Source organism: Amblyraja radiata, chromosome 7, assembly GCF_010909765.2.
Source record: "Amblyraja radiata isolate CabotCenter1 chromosome 7, sAmbRad1.1.pri, whole genome shotgun sequence".
Lineage (NCBI taxonomy): Eukaryota > Metazoa > Chordata > Chondrichthyes > Rajiformes > Rajidae > Amblyraja > Amblyraja radiata.
The window spans coordinates 5,559,655-5,577,406 of NC_045962.1; the positions used below are offsets into that span (position 1 = coordinate 5,559,655).

Sequence of the window (17,752 nt, forward strand, 5' to 3'; positions counted from 1 at the left end):
AATAAAGGTCAGAGATAAGAAAGTAAGGTGTGAGGCAGGTTTAAAGAATTGCCAATTGTAAAGCTGGGGGGAGGAAAGTAGCAGGTGGGAGGAGGAGGGAAATAGGTGGGAGTCCACATGGGGCACAGGGGAAGGAAGGAGGGAGCTCCACACGAGGTTACCTAAAATTGGAGAATTCAATGTTCATACCATTGGGTTCACCCTTACACCTGCAGCCTGAGGATCAACTTTGCCTTTGCTTTAACTTTACGGTTGAAAGATTTGGAAATATAAACGTGAATCCCACAATGAGCTGAAAGAGGGTGAGAGATGGATGAGACTACAAGAAGGATGTCAAGGTGGAAATAAGGAAACAAATTTTGACCATATAAACATTTATCAATTTACCACGTGGAAAGCTCTCAAGTGAATTAGCTGACATTAATCCACTGGAATGGGCTTGGGAACAGGAAGAATGATCGGGATGATGATGCTTTCAGCCACTGGAGACGGTAGGTTGTATGTATTTGAATTTTTCTTGGATATCATACTTTCATGTCATATTTTGGTTTGGAGATACAGCGCGGAAACAGGCCTTTCGTCCCACCGAGCCCGCGCCGACCAGCAATCCCCGCACACCAACACAATACTACACACACGAGGGACAATTTTACATTTACACCAAGCAAATTATCCTACAAACCTGTAAATCTTTGGAGTGTGGGAGGTAACTGAAGATCTTGGAGAAAACCCACGCGGTCACGGGGAGAACGTTCCAATTCCGTACAGACAGTACCCGTAGTTGAGATCGAACCCGGGTCTCTGACTCTGAACGCGCTGCAAGGCAGCAACTCTATCGCTGCGCCACCGTGCCGCCCCATATTTTGAAGGTTCCTACGCAATTGCCAACTGGCCCATGCATTTGTTACTGTTGTTGTTTAACTGGCAGTAATTGCATCAGAGAATGAGGAAAGGCCAAGATTTGAGGCTTTGCTTCGGGTGGCTATAGTGTGCAAGAATTATCACAAGGCTGCTAACATTGCCTAAGGGAATCTGGTATTGGGACAAGTAAAGTTAGCTGGGGTTCCAGCTTCTGCTTTTAATTAAAATATCCAGGGCTATTAGTGACTCAGTGAAAGGCCGGTGACTTATAGAAAACAATTTGACACATTGATAACTTGTATTCCTTGTAACCATACTTTCCCCTCCACATCAGATTAATCACAATTACGTTTCTGCTAATTATGCTCATTTACAGACCTTCCAGCAGGCCTTAAAATGGAGCTGTTTCATTTGTAGGTCAAGCATTTTAATTGGAACCAATCTTTTATTCAGTGGGAATCTCACGAGGGTGAAACCGTGTAAAGAGGCTGTTTTGGGTCTTATGTTTGCAATTTAAGTAGCATAACAATGGCATGCTTTCACAATCATGCTGCTTTTCATTTGGTCACATATGTTCAATTTAAATAAGAAGCCGGAGGTTTCTTTTGCTCTAAGAAATATAAAATGGTGTCCGTGTGTAGACTTGATGCTTTCTATAATGACAACATAACACTCTGCTACAAAGTGAGGTAAGGAGGCAAGAAGAAAGTAATTAATACAGTGCTCAAGGCAATTCATAGGCTTGATGGGGAAGAGTGTGGATCTCGACACAGAGAGAGTCATGCAACAAAAAATGTTTGAATGTAATCTTTGGAGGATAGGGATGGGTTGTGAGTTTGAGAGACAGTTAGTTCACCATGGGGGCATAGCCCAGGCTGGGAATTTCCTGGAGTACACATTCCTTGAGCTGTCCACTGCACGACTTCCGAGTTTTCAGTGGGATAACAATTGGGAGGCATCATTCAGAATCAGACATTTGAAGTCAAATTAAATCAATTTAAATGTCTTGTCACATGCACAAGTATGGCAAGGTACAGGTACAATGAGAATTCTTGCTTGCAGCAGCATCACTAGCACTCAGCCTCAGATAAATGCACAAAAACAAATAACACATACATTCTTTATTTGTTTAAGAAGGAACTGCAGATGCTGGTAGAATCTCACCAGGTAGACAAAAATGCTGGAGAATCTCAGCGGGTGAGGCAGCATCTATGGAGCGAGGGAAATAGGCAACATATCGGGTCCAAACCCTTCCCCAGAAGAAACCCTGAAGAAGGGTTTCGACCCGAAACATTGCCTATTTACCTCGCTCCATAGATGCTGCCTCACCCAATATTCTACTTGAATTCCCCAAGATTATTGTCTGCACTGAGCCCAGGACACAGCATCCAAACCAACCCACAAATGAAAGCTATAAGCAGTAATAGTGGTCCATTAAGTTAATAATATTGACATTTAAAACAATTTTGATGGACACCCCAAGAGTTAAAGGTGCATGTCATCATTCTTCAGCATTATTCAGCATGTCAGGGGTTATGGGGAGAAGGCAGGAGAATGGGGTTAGGAGGGAGAGATAGAACAACCATGATTAAATGATGGAGTGGACTTGATGGGCTGAATGGCCTAATTCTGCTCCTGTCACTTATGGACATGATCATTCCTCAATATCACCCCACATCCCTTCTATATGTTAGTGTTCACAGTGCTCAATTCTCTAATGGTGTCTTTGTTAGCTTTCTTAATCACTGGTTTTCTTAATCACGTTTGGTGCTAGGGTTTGAGTGGATCTTTGCCAATGCATTAATCATTTCACTGATGACAGATGAGATTTTGTCAACTACATTTAATATTTAATATTATTCTTTCAAACAGCAGTGAGCATGACTTTCAGATTTCATTAAGAAGTCACCGTTGTGCAAAATGTCAATTTTTCTACTGCTTCTTTTATTTAGTGAGATATTGTTACTGTGTGGAAGTGGTTGTGTAATATGTTTTGCCAGCATTTTTATACCTTTATTCCCTTCTATCTGCTATAAACAATTGCTTGTGTTGCCATAAGATACTGGGTAGCAGGATTACTTAAATGAAAGAACACAACAAATAAATTTGTTCCTTAATTACGTTGTGATAAACCATGGTATGTTATCGCTGTATTTTAAGCAAACCCAGATCTTTGATGCCGTCATTGCTGCCAAGCTGAAAAAATTGTGCTCTCAGCATTGAGTTCAATCCTTGGTCAGTCTGTGCAATCTGCCTCAGGGTTTGATCATTTCCACAAGAGGACAGATGTTCGCATTAACTGGTTGACCCAAATGCACAAAGAGGGTCTGAGTCGGCATTGTAACTTTGAATGAGCAGGAAGTAGTTCACATTCGTCTTGCATTATATGATCGCTCCTCCTATTCTGCTGCAGAAGCTAACCGTTGATACTGGGCTGCAGCTTCTTGAGTGTAGAGAAGGTTTCCACCGACCATGAGTGAGTGATTTCTGTGCTTGAACAAAGGCAAGTAGGTATTCTGGTTATAGACATAAAATGCTGGAGTCTTCTTCAGACTGAAGAAGGGTCTCAACCCAAAACGTCACCCAATCCTTCTCTCCAGAAGTGCTGTCTGTCCCGCTGAGTTACTCCGGCATTTTGTGTCGATCTTCAGTTTAAACCAGCATCTGCAGTTCCTTCCGATACAATTGGTATTCTGGCTGGTGGGCAGGTGGGGCGGGTAGGCAAGAATACTACATTTTTCCATCACCAATCACTCTCCCGAGCCGCAATAATTTTACATCTCCCTTGCCGACAACATTTTCATTAGGGAGGTGGTTAAAACTGAGCATTGAATCTCTGATTTAAAAAAAAACACAAAATGCTGGAGTAACTCAGCGGGTCAGGCAGCATCTCTGGTGAACTTTTCGGATCTGGACCCTACAGACTAAATGTTCGGGAGGGTGTGGGTGTGGGTGGGGGGGGGGGGGGGGGTGAGAAAGCTGAAAGAGAGGAGGGGCAGGACAAAGACTGTCTGGTAAAATGGTTTCTGGTAGGTAGATGGTGGTCAAAGACCAGAGATGAAAAAACAAAAGGTGTGAGACAAAAGGATTGAAGCGTTGCGAATCGTGAAGCCTGCAGAAGGAATGTTGTTGTAAGGGGAGGGGAGAAGTAGGTTCGAGTCCAGGTGAGGCACAGGGGAGTGGGTGGGAGGCATGTGGGGGAAGAAGAGAGAGTGGGAGAATTTTGTAGTTACCTAAAATTGGAGAATTCAATGTAGAAACAAGGAAGCGTGGTAGTCGGTAGGTTTGCGTCTACCATAAACTTACCGACATCCATTGTTATCTGAACTACACTCCCTCCCACCCTGCCTCTTGCAGAGATGCTATTCCCTACTTTCAATTCCTCCATCTCTGCTGAATCTGCTCCTAAGATGACACTTTCCATTCTAGGGCGTCCAAGATGTCACCTTTCTTTAGTAAACCTGGTTTCCCCACTTCTGTCACAGGTGGATCCCTCACCCGCGTCTCCTCGGTGTCCCGTAGTTCTGCCCTTGCTCCAGACGGAACAAGGACAGAGTTCCCCTGGCCATCGCCTTTCACCCCATCAGCTGCTGCATCCAACACATCATCCTCCGACATTTCCAGCACTTCCAATGTCATCCCACCACTTGTCCCATCTTCCCATCCACCCCTTTCCGCCTTCTGCAGAGACTGTTCCCTCCGCAACTCCTCGGTTCACTTATCCCTTCCCAATCCACTCCTTCCCCCAGGCACTTTCCCCTGTAACCGCATATAGGTGATGTAGCACCTGTCCCTATGCTTCATCCATCAGCTCCATCCAGGGTCCCCAGCGATCCTTCCAGTTGAGACAGAGGTTCACATGCGCCTCCTCTAACCTCATCTACTGCGTCCAGTGTTCCCAATGTGGTCGCCTGTACATCGGCGAGACCAAGCGGAGACACGGCGATCATTTTGCGGAACACTTGTACTGTATCCGCCAAGGCCCACTTTCAGTCTCGTAGTTCTGCCTTAGTCTTCATGTCACCCAGAATGAAAAATGACTGGCTTGATGAAGCAATAACTTTAGTGGAAGCTTTTGATGTCTCTTTCAATAGGTTCTCTTTCATACATTAACATATATTCTTCATATTTACATTATTCATGGTTTCCATGTCAAGCACATTACCTACCACCTGTTTCTGATGAACTTGTTCAATGACTGTTTTAATTTGCAAAAAAAGTTTTTCTGCTGATCAGATTTTTGTTTGGGGTGCTTTACACATTTCTGAAAGCACCTCTTCAATAATAGTGTTCCTCGTAGTTTTTCCTTGTGCAGCCTCACTTCCATCTGGTTTTTTTTTAAACCATGTGTTTCAGAATGTTGCTCTAGGCTAACTTGAGGTTATTTATTTTTAAACATGAGTCAAATTGGAGTGAGGAGAGTTGGCACAACTTCTGTCCAACTCAATTAGTGTGCCGTATCCCAAGGTAACTCAGCTTTTCCTCTCTTACTGGATGCTGTTTTTGCAAAACATACTTCACGCAATGTTCAGTTCAGTTTAGTTTATTGTCACGTGCACCGAGGTACAGTGAAAAGCTTTTTTTGCGTGTTAACCAGTCAACAGAAAGACAATGCATGATTACAACCGAGCCATTTACAGTGTATCGATACATGATAAGGGAATAATGCTTAGTGCAAGATAAAGCCAACAAAGATAGTCTGAGGGCCATCAAAGAGATAGTTGTTCAGCACTGCTCTCCGGTTGTGGTAGGATGATTCAGTTGCCTGATAACAGCTGGGAAGAAACTGTCCCTGAATCTGGAGGTGTGTGTTTTCACACTTCTAGACGCTTTGCCCAATGGGAGAGGGGAGAAGAGGGAGTGGCCAGGGTGCGACTCGTCCTTGATTATGCTGCTGGCCTTGCCGAGGCAGCGAGAGGTATAAATGGAGCTAATAGAAGGGAGATACAAATGCTGGAATATCTCAGCGGGACAGTCGGCGTCTCTGGAGAGAAGGAATGGGTGACGTTTCTGGTCGAGGCCCTTCTTCAGAAGGGAGGTTGGTTTGTGTGATGGTCTGGGCTGCGTCCACAATTCGCTGCAATTTATTTCGGTCTCCGACGGAGCTATTCCCAAAACAAGCTGTGATGTATGATGATAAAATGTTTTCTGTAGAAGATGCACCAGATGTGTATATGCACTAGAATCTTCTGGAGCAATCCATTTGTGGATCTTGCTGCAACCTAATTTATGACTGAAGTTAACATTCAAAGTATTTTTCCTTTATTTTGAGAATTATATAGGTTTGTAAAATGAATCACATGTAATCTGTAAGCAGGCAATAAAGAGTAGGTGACCATCTCTCATTGCTCTGGTGTTGGTGAAGGAATTGTATACCAATGTAAATACAGTTTTTCAATATAACATGCTAATTGAAATTAGTACTTTTATTTAACTTTCAAGAATACATGCTTGATTTTTTATTGTTTCGAAGAACTTCATTGAAATTTAGGTTTTGCTCACAGATCTGCTTTCTGCATTCTTTCTCAGTTTGTTATTATATTCTCTATCCTATTCCTCCTCACACATTCTTGTTGCACTTGCTCTTGCTCCCTGCCATTCCACTTGGCTCTCTCACACATGCTACCTCATTTCTTTTTAGGTAATCATTCTCAGGTAAGCCCATGTTTGTTGATGTCCTTGCGTCATAGAGAGTCATAGAGTGATACAGTGTAGAAACAGGCCCTTCGGCCCAACCTGCCTACATCGACCAACATGTCCCACCAACATGTCTGCACTAATCCCACATGTCTGCATTTGGTTCATATCCCTCCAAACCTGTCCTACCCATGTACTAACTGTTTCTTAAAGATTGGGTTAGTCCCTGCCTCAACTACCTCCTCTGGCAGCTTGTTCCATACACCCACCACCCTTTGTATGAAAAAGTTACCCCTCAGATTCCTATTAAAGCTTTTCCCCCTTCACCTTAAACCTATGTCCTCTGGTTCTCAAATTCCCTACTCAGGGCAGGAGGCTCTGTGCATCTACCGGATCTATTTCTCTCATGATTTTGTATACCTCTATAAGATCAAGCTTCAACCTCCTGCACTCCAAGGAATAGAATCCCAGCCTACTCCTATAGCTAGGAATAGAACCTCCCCCTATAGCTCACGCCTACTAGTCCTGGCAACATCCTCGTAAATCTTCTCTGTACCCTTTCCAGCTTGACAACATCTTTCCTATAACGTGGTGCCCAGAACTGAACAAAGTACACTAAACGCGCCATCAATGTCTTACATAACTGCAACAAGACCTCCCAACCTCTATACTCAATACTCTGACTGATGAAGGCCAATGCGCCAAAATCCATTTTGGCCACCCTATCTACCTGCGACTCCACCTTCAAGGAAACATGCACCTGCATTCCTCGATCCTCGATTCACCTACTCTGGGCAAGAGGCTCTGTGCATCTATCCAATCTATTCCTCCCATGATTTTATACACCTCTATAAGATCACCGCTCATCCTCCTGCGCTCCAAGGAATAAAGTCCCAATGATGTGATTCTCACTTGCAGATCAACCATCGGCAGTTGGTGCATTTATTTAGCCTCATCTTTATTGTGTGATATATTGTCATCATCTTGGTGGGGGGAGGGGGAAAGGGAGTGCAGAGTCAGCTCTGCGTACAAACCAGCTGGAAGAAACTTCCACAGCTGACCAAGCACAATCCCTGACTTTTACCAGCTGACAAAAGCCAAGGAAACTTCTAAACGTTCAAAATTGATTACTATCAATCAAACAATTAACATTTTAAAATTAGTGCAAATGAATAAACAAAACTTAAGGACTTAACATAACGAATATTTTTAAACATTGAAAATCAATTATTCTGAACAGATGCAAATGATCTAATAATTATCTTGTTGCCCCACTGTTAATTCTATTCATTCAAATGAATGAAGCCATTTTTCTCAGCAGGGGCTAGAAATCTGCAATAAAACAACATTGACTGGAACAATACAGATAGTCAGCCGACATCATGGTTAATGGAGGTTGAGGATATTGGTGGATGGTGGTATTTCTCCCTGGCAGTCTGTAACATGTGGCAGCAATTGGGGCTGAGACCTTTGCTTAATGTATGTAAATGACTGATGATCTGACTATTACGTTTTCATAAAACACAACCATGGGTAGAGTCATAGATAGTGTAGAAGTTACTTGAGGATACAGTGGAGCATAGAGCGTAGAAAGTTGGACAGAACAGTGGCAGATGGAATTTAATAAAGACTCAAATGGGAAGTCAAGCTGTAATTGGACAGAAATTTTAAATGATAGGTACGTTAGAAGATAGACACAAAACTGCTGGAGTATCTCAGCAGGACAGGCAGCAACTGAAGAAGGCTCTCGACCCAAAATGTCACCCATTCCTTCTCTCCAGAGATGCTGCTTGTCCCCACTGAGTTACTCAAGCTTTTTGTGTCTACCTTCAGTGTAAACCAGCATCTGCAGTTCCTTCCTACACAGGTACATTAGAGGTGCTGATGTGGAACGGGAACGTGGTGTGCAAGTTCAGAGCTCCTTGAAAGTGGCAACGCATATAGCTAGAGTGGTGAAGAAAGCATTTGGTATCTTTGACAATAGACAATAGACAATTAGTGCAGGAGTAGGCCATCCGAGCCAGCACCGCCATCTTCGCCTTCACAGGCTGAGACATTGAGAGTTAGAGCTGGGACGTCAGCTGCACAAGACATTTGAGTGCTATCCATGATTCTGGTCACACACCACAGAGAGGATGTGGTAGCAACAGAGAGAGTGGAGAAGAGAATCACCGGAATGGTGCCTGGAATGGAGGGCTGCAGTTGGAAGGAGACATTGGATAGGCTGGGATTGGAGGTCCAGACCCTTTTTCAGATAGAGTCTGAAGAAGGGTCACCCATTCCTTCCCTCCAGAGATGCTGTCTATCCCGCTGAGTTACTCCAGTTTTTTGTATCTATCTTCGGTTTAAACCAGCATCTGCTGTTCCATCCTACACACTTCAAGTTCCAAGGCATCCATATCACTCGCTACCTAATTTGATCCCATCGGATCTATTCTACAATTCTGCGCTGTCCTTTCTCTTTAACTTTCTAATTTTCCACTTAGCAGACCCACCACCTCCCTCCCCACCCAGCTCTTTCATTTAAAATCGTAGAATGCAAGCCCACAAAAGGATGAGCTGAGGTCCAAAACGAATGTAAATCACTTTCACCAAAGGGGAAACCTTTGATGACAAAAATAAGCAAACGTCAATGGTCAAAACCAATTGACGATGTAAACATCGAGATGGCTTTTTTAAAGACTAGTACGTGTGTCGGGTTATGGGGAGAAGGCAGGAGAATGAGGTTAGGAGGGAGAGATAGATCAGCCATGATTAAATGGCGGAGTAGACTTGTGTAAGAAGGAACTGCAGATGCTGGTTTAATCCGAAGATAGGCACAAAAAGCTGGAGTAACGCAGCGGGACAGGCAGCACCTCTGGAGAGAAGGAATGGGTGACGTTTCGGGTCCAGATCTGAAGAAGTCTTGACACATCACCCATTCCTATCCCGCTGAGTTACTCCAGCTTTTTGTGTCTATCGGCGGACTAGACTTGATGGGCCGAATAGCCTAATTTGGCTCCTATCACATATGACCTTATAACCTTAGTGCAACCTCAAAATTATATTTTGTACTCCTCCCAGTAAACAGTCTTTGGAGCTATTCAATGAAGGCTATACCATATAACGGTAAAAACACATTGTGTCCTTTTGTGTAATCAGATCCAGGTACATCAGAATTTGCCCATATTGCAGCAGTTTACATGTTATATGATTCTCCATTTACATTGATTTGTTTGCAGAAAGTTAATTTTGATATTTTATTCACACCAGGAAGAACTAATTGACCTTCATTAGGTTCTCTTGGGACAGAGAACAGTTTCTCCCACAAAGCTCCAAAGGGTGTGTTGAAGTGTGAAAGATAGCATTTGGTACAGCCCTGATATAGAAATGGTGTGTTACCCAAAGGTAGCTTAGAGTGAGAAATATCTAAAGCATCTCCAACCCAACGACACTTTCAAAATAATGACCGAATCTTGACTAGAAATGTTGAGAGGGCAAAGTATTATTTTAGATTAGTTGTAATTTAGAGATACAGCACGGAAACAGGCCTTTCGGCCCACCGAGTCTGCACCAACCAGCGATCCCCGCACACTAACACTATCCACATATGAAATGCTCGGAGAAGGAGAAAGAGGTGCAGCGCACAGGCCTTGAAACTGGTGAGACGCAGGAGGAGCCCGGCCAGGACTCACCCCACAGAGCCCAGTCCCTCCAAACACTAGAGTCTCCCAACCCCTGCAGAGTAGTTATTAAGATGGCTGATCCGTGGGCGGTTGCTGCTGGGATGCAAGTCGAGGCCTGATCAACCCCGGCTGGGTCGCCTGGGCGAGGGTGTCTGATGTTGTGAGACCCAAAACACACGATGACCCCAGATCACATCACTGAGGATGAGTCCCAGCGCATCTAGAAGATGTATATTTTGCACACAGACTAGGGACAATTTTACATTGACACCAAGCCAATTAACCTGCAAACCTGTATGGCTTTGGAGTGTGGTAGGAAACTGAAGATCTCGGAGAAAACCCACGCAGGTCACGGGGAGAACGTACAAACTCCGTACAGACAGCACCCATAGTCAGGATCGAACCAGGGTCCCTGGCGCTGTAAGGCAGCAACTCTACCGCTGTGCCACCGTGCCGCCCTATCTGTTTCTGATTATTGTTCAAATGTTTGACATAGACATAGACATAGAAAATAGGTGCAGGAGGGGGCCATTCGGCCCTTCGAGCCAGCACCACCATTCATTGTGATCATGGCTGATCATCCCCAATCAATAACCCGTGCCTGCCTTCTCCCCATATCCCTTGATTCCACTCGCCCCTAGAGCTCTATCTTAACTTTCTCTTAAATCCATCCAGTGATTGGGCCTCCACTGCCCTCTGTGGCAGGGAATTTACACAAATTTGCCTTGAATGCAACTCAGTGATGTTGCATCACTCAGTCCTGATAATTCATCACCCAATTTGGGAGATAAGCCATTAGGTTACTGGATGAATTCTCCTTTTAAACTGCAAGTGCTGATGTAGACGGAAAGAAACTAGCTTGAGGAAGTGCGAGTCAGATTTAACGCACTTAGGTATTTTCAGTCATCAATGAAGAGCCAGAGAATTTTCCACCAAAATAGTTGTGCACATTCTATTATTTAAAAATAGCTCATGTTTCAAAGCTTGAGTTACTCACTATGATTAGATGATTATCGGGGATTTCGCATATACTTTTTCAGCACTTAGCTTATTGCCTTGATTTCTTTGGACACCGAGTTGATTATGATTGTAATGGTGAGCTGCAAATTTGGATGATGATGATGATATATTATTGTCACTTGTACCTCGGCTTACAATGCTTTTCACTGTACCTCGGCACACGTGACAATAAACTAAACTAAGGTACAGTGAAATTATTTGTGTTTTGTATACAAAGTACACACAATGGGCCTCTTAATTTAAACATCAGTTCAAGTTATTTCTGAAGTTGGGTGGGTGGGGAATTGACTAACAGTATAGGTAGCTCAGTGTTGCTGTAGTCTTGATAATCAGATACCCACACAAACCAGCATTTACAGACATTTCCGATATTAATTATGATACAGTACAAATTAGAGATGATATTCTACAGAGATATACACAAAATGCTGGAGTAACTCAGCGGGACAGGCAGCATTTCTGGAGAGAAGGAATGGAAGACGTTTCGGGTTGACCCTTCATCGAGAAGAAGGGTCTCGATCTGAAACGTCACCCATTCCTTCTATCCAGAGATGCTACATGTCCTGCTGAGTTACTCCAACATTTTGTCTTCAGTTTAAACCAGCATCTTCGGTTCCTTCTTACATCCGACAGAGATGCTGACTTTTGTGAAAAATGCAACATTTGGTAACATTTATTTTGCTTTATTTTGACTCTTCCCAAGTGGCTGTTTTCATCCTAGCCACATGAGAGATGACAGATTTTAATTAATGCCATCACTTCCTTGGTGAGACACCATCGCTTGGTGAAACCAAGTAATAGATCGGGTGACAGTTAGATATCAATCTGAGAGGAGCTCAATGCGTTCAATGCTCACTTTGAAAGTGAGAACATCGATGTACCTTCTGGGGCTCCCATAGCCTCAATGCCACTGTAATCTCAGTCACCAAGGCCAAAGTTGCAAGGATCTGCTTAAGGGTGAACGCACAGAAGGCTGCTGCTTTATTAAAACCTGCACCGGCCAACTTGCTGGAGTTTTTGCAGACATTTTCAACCTCTCATTACTAAGGCCTGCGGTTCCCACCCATTTAAAAAGAACATCAATAAAACCAGTGCTCAAGGCGACATGCATCAGTGACCATCTGTGGTGATGATGTTCTTTGAAGATTGGCTATGATGCATGTCAACTCCTGCCTTAGTAAGGACCTAGACCTACTACAATTTGCCTACTGCTATAACAACTTTACATTTGGCCACACAACCACCATTGTGGATGAATAAGGGGTAATAGTCGGAGTACAGGAGACAGATTGTTAATTTGATTGAATGGTACCCGGACAACAATTTTGTTCTCAGTTTTATGGACCTGTCCTACTATACGAGTTTACCCAAGAGCTCTCCCGAGTTTAAAAAAACCTTGTGGTAAGCACGTAGAATGTACATTGCGGGTACGTCGGAGCTTGGGACGTCTCTTAGCGGCTCGTAACGCTAACGGCAGGTACTCGGGAAACGCGGGAAGACTCGTGAAGATTTTTCAACATGTTTAAAAATGTCCACGAGAGCCCCGAGAGCCCCGAGTACCCACGAGCGACTATTACCGTAATTCTCCGAGTTTGAATCAGGGGAAACTCGGGAGAACGTGTGGGACAGACCCATTAGTAAGACAGAGGAGCTGATTGTTTATTTACCTTGTGAAGAATGATTGTACACCTACCTTAGCTAACAGTTTGTGTAGGGTATGATTTTTCTCTTTGGCAAAGGACAAAGGCTTTTGTTACAAGGAAAGCCTATGGAAATGCTGTCCCAAAAATTGTAGAGAAAGCAAGAGAGAATGTTTGTAATAGAAAGTCCCCATGTGGAATCGTCCTAATTCAAGTGTTTTGTTTTAAATCAGATGTTTGTTAAAGTAAATGAAATGGAATCATCCTACCACAACCAGAGAGCAATGCTGAACTGCTATCTACCTCTTTGGCGACCCTCGGACTATCCTTGACTGGACTTTGCTGGCTTTACCTTGCAATAAACGTTATTCCCTTATCATGGATCTGTACACTTAACAAAAGCTTTTCACTGTACCTCGGTAAATGTGAGAATAAACTAAATGGAGTTAAAGTCATGCAGCATAGTGACAGGCCCATCAGCCAACCATGCTGATCATCGGATACCTATCTACACTGTACACCTATTCACACACTTCACAGTGTACAAAATAGATTCATTAATCAAACTCACCTTGTGGATCTTTGGCTGCAAGTTTAGGACAGACCATGAAGTGATGAGACTGTTGCACAGATATAGAATATGACAGCAGAAAAGGTGGAACATTTCAGTAGGTTGCCAATTTCTGTGTGACTAAGGTCAGAAGAGACTCTTTTTTCAAATTCCTTGCATCTTTAATGTTGGCTTTTTAAAAAAAATATTTGAGCTTTGCAAAATGTTTTTCAGCCTCCGAATCATGTTTTCAAATGTAATCATTGTTTTGTGACAGATTCCTATGAATAATAAATGCAGCATCTAAATAATTGATCACTTTGGTGAAAATGATAGGGACGAATAGGGCGGCATGGTGGCGCAGTGGCGGTACAGTTGCTGCCTTGCAGCGCCAGAGACTTGGGTTCAATCATGACTACGGGTGCTGTCTGTCCGGAGTTTGTACCTTCTCCCCGTGACCTGCGTGGGTTTTCTCCGAGTTCTCCGGTTTCCTCCCACACTCCAAAGACATATTGACTTGGTATAATTGTAAATTGCCCCTAGTGTGCGTAGGATAGTGTAAGTGTGCGGGGATCGTTGGTCGGCATGGACTTGGTGGGCTGAAGGGCCTGTTTTTGTGCTATATCTCTAAACTAAATCATCACCAATGCTCTCATTTTGACGAACCTACTACATCCGGTGTTACCAATGTGGTTCCCTGTACATCAGTGAGACAAAGCGATGCTGTCAGGAATGAAATAAAGATTATCCGTAGCATCCACTGGAAAATTGAGTATAATGAACCCATGTTTAAGGAAGAACTGCAGATGCTGGAAAAATTGACAAAAATGCTGGAGAAACTCAACGGGTGAGGCAGCATCTGTGGAGCAAAGGAATAGGTGACGTTTCGGGTCGAGACCCTTCTTCAGTGATGTGGGGGTGGGTAGGAGGGAAGAAGAAAGAAAGAGGCGGAGACAGTAGTCTGGGAAGGGGAGGGGAAGGAGGGAGAAAGCAAGGACTCCCTGAAATTAGAGAAGTCAATGTTCATACCGCTGGGGTGTAAACTGCCCAAGCAAAATATGAGGTGCTGCTCCTCCAATTTACGGTGGGGCTCACTCTGGCCATGGTGGAGGCCCAGTACAGAAAGGTCGGATTCGGAATGGGAGGGGGAATTGAAGTGCTGAGCCACTGGGAGATCAGGTTGGTTAATGCGAACTGAGCGGAGGTGTTGGGCGAAGCGATCGCCAAGCCTGCGCTTGATCTCACCGATGTAGAGCAACTGACATCTAGAGCAGCGAATGCAATAGATGAGGTTGGAGGAGATGCAGGTGAACCTCTGCCGCACCTGGAAAGACTGCTTGGGTCCTTGGATGTAGTCAAGGGGGGAGGTAAAGCGACAAGTATAGCATTTCCTGTGGTTGCAAGAGAAAGTACCAGGGGAGGGGGTGGTTTGGGTGGGAAGGGATGAATGGACCAGGGAGTTACGGAGGGAGCAGTCTCTGCGGAAAGCCGAAAGGGGAGGAGATGGGAATATTTGGCCAGTGGTGGGATCCCGTTGGAGGTGGCGAAAATGTCGGAAGATTATCTGTTGCATGTGACGGCTGGTAGGGTGGAAGGTGAGGACAAGGGGGATTCCATCCTTATTACGAGTGGGGGGATGGGGAGAGAGAGCGGAGCTAAGAGATATAGAGGAGACCCTGGTGAGAGCCTCATCTATAGTCGAAGAGGGGAACCCCCGTTCCCTAATTAATGAGGACATCTCCGATGCCCTGGTTTGGAACACCTCATCTTGGGTGCAGATGCGGCGTAGACGGAGGAATTGGGAGTAGGGGATGGAGTCCTTACAGGAAGCAGGTTGGGAAGAAGTATATTCCAGATAGCCCTGGGAGTCAGTGGGTTTGTAGTAGTTGTTGATCAGTAGATGCGATGGAGATAGTGAGGTCTAGAAAGGGTAGGGAGATGTCGGAAATGGTCCTGGTGAATGTGAGTGCCGGATGGAAGTTAGTGGTGAATAATGCCCCCATATAATGTAACCAGTGATTTGTGGCAAAAAAGGAAAAAAGGCATGAATTGCCATGTGTTACAACCAGCACATTGATTGCTATGTGTTACAACCAGCACAGCAATTGGCATTGCTCCAGTCCACCAGCAGCCTCACAGAAATGGATACTCATCGACCTTCACTCAATTATCAAAACGTTGCTTCACTTGCGCTACAAAAATGAATCAGGGTGTGCACAATGTTAGGACTACCACTTAATGATGTAGTGTCCTTCTAATGATATTATATACTTCTGCAATTCCTCATAACCTTTCAATGTAATTGAATCTAGCCTTGTTTCTGCTGGCAGCACATTGATCCTAATCTTCTTTGTCCCATTCCTCCACGGCTATGATGGCCGTTTGTCGGCACTGGGCCTGTGCTCGCTGGAGTTTAGAAGGATGAGGGGAGACCTCATTGAAACTTAGCGAATTGTGAAAGGCTTGGATAGAGCGGATGTGGAGAGGATGTTTCCACTCGTGGGAGAGTCTAGGACTCGAGGTCATAGCCTCAGAATTAGACATTCTTTTAAAAAAGAGATGAGGAGAAATTGATTTAGTCAGAGGGTTGTGAATCTGTGGAATTCTTTGCCCCAGAAGGCTGTGGAGGCCAAGTCAGTGGATTTAAGGCAGACATAGATAGATTATTGATTAGTACAGGTGTCAGGGCTTATGCGGAAAAGGCAGGAGAATGGGGTTAGGAGGGAAAAATAGATCAGCCATGATTGAATGGCGGAGTAGATTGAAAGGTGGGCCGAATGGTCTAATTCTACTCCAATCATTTACGACCTTATCACATACACACACACACACGCAGACAGGGAGATGCAGAAACACACACACACACAGACGGACAGAGAGACGCACACACATGCAGAGACACACACATACATAATTCTTTATTTCTTTCTAATTTGACGGTTTCCTTTTTCACAATTCCTTTATTGGTTTATCTGCCTCGGTGTGTGAGTTGAACTGTTGGAACTCTCAAAGGCTCAAGAACCAGATGTTTTGGTGATTTTGTTATCAATTTATATTTCTTCCAATTTGCAGAGGTCTAAAAATGAAATTTCCAACGCAGGACCACCTACTTGCTGATCACCACCTGCAAATCCTAATGCCGTTCCTTTATTTAAGAAGGGAACTAGTGAGATTCCATGGGAATTATAGGCTCATGATCATCATGTCAGTGGTAGGGAAGCTATTGGAGAGGATTCTTTAGGATAGGATTTTCCCGCATTTGGAAGAGAATGGGTTATTGGGGACAGTCAGCATGGCTTTGTACATGGCAGGTCATGTCTAACTGACCTTCTTTGAGGAGGTGACGAAGATGATCGATGAAGGTAGGGTAGTGGCTGATGTCCACATGGATGTTAGTAAGGCATTTGATAAAGTCTCCATTGTAGGCTGATCTAGAAGATTGAGATGCACGGGTCAACAGTGACTTGGCTGTATGGATTCACAATCACAATCATAATCATACTTTATTAGCCAAGTATGTTTTGCAACATACGAGGAATTTCCTTTGCCAAGTCAGTCAAACAAATAAAAAGCAACGGAACACACAAAACACATTTTAACATAAACATCCACCACAGTGACTCCTCCACATTCCTCACTGTGATGGAAGGCAAAAAAAAGTCCAAACTCTTCCCTTTGCTCTCCCGCGGTCGGGGGCCTTGAGCCCTCCGTTGATGGGATGATCTTGACTCCAGTAGCTGGCGGTGGGCCCTCTGCGTCGAGACGATCAGCTCCTGCATTGGGGGGATGTCAGCTCCCCCGCGCCGGATGATCGAACCCAGCATCGGGGCTGGTCGAACCTTCCGCGATGTTGGAGCTCCCGACATCCACGGCCTCTCCCGAGACTGCGAGCTCCCGATGTAAAGTCCACGGTTGGAGTGATCCCAGGCAAGGGATTAACTCCGATGTAAGTCCACACCCTGCGATGGGGCCCAAGGTCAGTCCGAGTAGGCCTCCATAACTGGCTCACTGTTAGAAGACAGAGATTATGGTGGAAAGACAATATTGAGGCTGGAGGTCTGTGACCAGTGGGGTTCTGCAGGAATCTGTGCTGGGAGCTCTGCTGTTTGTTATGCAGTGGCTTGCAAAAGTTTTCATACCCCTTGAACTTTTCCACATTTTGTCACGTTACAACCACAAACGTAAATGTATTTTATTGGGATTTTATGTGATAGACCAACACAAAGTGGTGCATAATTGTGAAGTGGAAGGAAAATGATACATGGTTTTCAATTTTTTTTACAAATAAAAAACTGAAAAGTGTGGCGTGCAAAAGTATTCAGCGCCCGAGTCAATACTTTGTAGAACCACCTTTCGCTGCAATTACAGCTGCAAGTCTT

At 44.3% G+C, this 17,752-nt stretch overlaps 1 protein-coding gene across 8 annotated transcripts in view; it reads left to right on the top strand.

Annotated features, from left to right (window-relative positions):
- The window catches only part of map2 (microtubule associated protein 2), a 294,566-nt gene that overhangs the window by 174,224 nt on the left and 102,590 nt on the right, over positions 1–17,752 (top strand). The gene's annotated exons all lie outside the window — the stretch shown is intronic.